We start from the raw sequence: 1,678 nt of genomic DNA on the forward strand, positions 1-1,678 counted from the left end.
GAAAATGCATCTTTGTGGCTCAACCCCATTTCTGTTCTGAGATAACAAACAGGTAGTGTATTTTCATCTGGAGGATGAGGACAATAATGCCTACCTCATGAGGCTGGTATTGATAGTCAGTGAAAAGACCAAGGCCACCAACTGAGCACAGGGCTCACCTCACATTGTTCCTCCTTAAATGTTAGGGAGTTTTGTTTGCCTTAAGCTGGAAGAACAGTGATGGTCAGATGAGAATTCTAGGTTACAATGATATGACTTTTTCTGAATAAGGAAGACTTTAGAATGGTAAAGAAATGGCAGTAATCTGTTTAAAGAAACAGACCAAGGTAGAAATCACATGACACAGTTATCTTTGATGATTTTAAAGCATTCTCAATTTTGTATTATGATACCAGATTTCCCTTCTTTTCCTTCGTTGGGGTTGGCCACAGTTCTCTTTGGCTTTCTGATGATGCCTTCACTGAGCTTTCTGGATGCCTTCATTATATATCTGGCAACATTCTCTCTGACCACTGTTTAGATATCACTTCTCTTTGGGGGTGTTGTTCTACATAAATTCTCATCTGTTTTTCTTTATATCTAGGATCTAAATATTTGCCTTATATTAATATAACTATACCTACTTTTACAGTTAGTGTTTACATGATATTTTTAATGGAAAAGAACAGACTTTTTCTTTTAAACTCTCTCTATTCTTAAGTTTTTAAAATAATTTCATTTCAAATTCAAAAAAATAAAATAACAGAAAAAAAACAGTTCAACATGTTATGGAAGCATTACTACTGAAATGTTCTGTCCAGGCAGTAATTCCAACCACTAACTCAATTGTTCCTCCAGTGTTCAGAAAGATACACAGATGAACACAAATTAGTTAAATTACATAGTCAAGGTCTCCTTACAAATAAAAAAATTAGAGAAAAAAAAGTGCAATCATATTCATCTCACAATACCAAACCCCATATTCTTTTTTTACTTTAAGCATTAATAAAGTACCAGCTTGCTTTTGCTACAAGAACATTACAAGATGGTTGTTAACTATAGTCTATAAATTACATTAGTTATATTTTTCCCATGTAATACCACATTCTTAACACCTTGTAGAAGAACATTCCTATATTTACACATTACCTTCCAGCTGTCTTCCAAATAATAGTAATTTCTCTAGTCTACTCGTTTCAACCACAATCACATCCATAAATCAAGAGTGTTTGTTTTAAAAAATGAATTTAAAAAAATGTCGTCTGTAAAAAATAAATAAATAAATAAATAAATACAAAAAAAAGAGTGTTTGTTATATTCATTATAGTGTGTTACCATCAATTCCATCCATTACCACATATTTACACTTGACCTTATTAAACATTCTCATACATCCAGCATCATCTCCCCCTTTCCATCCCACATTCCATCTCCCACCACCCTATACTTCGCAGTCCAATTCCTAAGTCCACTCACTATATGTGGTTCATAACAGTGAGACCTTACAATATTCATCCTTTCGTGTCTAGCTTATTTCATTAAAGATAATATCCTCAAGGTGCCTCCATGTTGTCATGTGCTTTCCAAATTGATTTCTTCTTACACCTAAATAATATTCCGTCACATGAATACACCATATCTGGACACTTAGGTTCTTTCCATCTTTTAGCAATTGTGAATAATGACACTATGAATATTC

This window comes from Dasypus novemcinctus, chromosome 22 (genome assembly GCF_030445035.2).
Source record: "Dasypus novemcinctus isolate mDasNov1 chromosome 22, mDasNov1.1.hap2, whole genome shotgun sequence".
Lineage (NCBI taxonomy): Eukaryota > Metazoa > Chordata > Mammalia > Cingulata > Dasypodidae > Dasypus > Dasypus novemcinctus.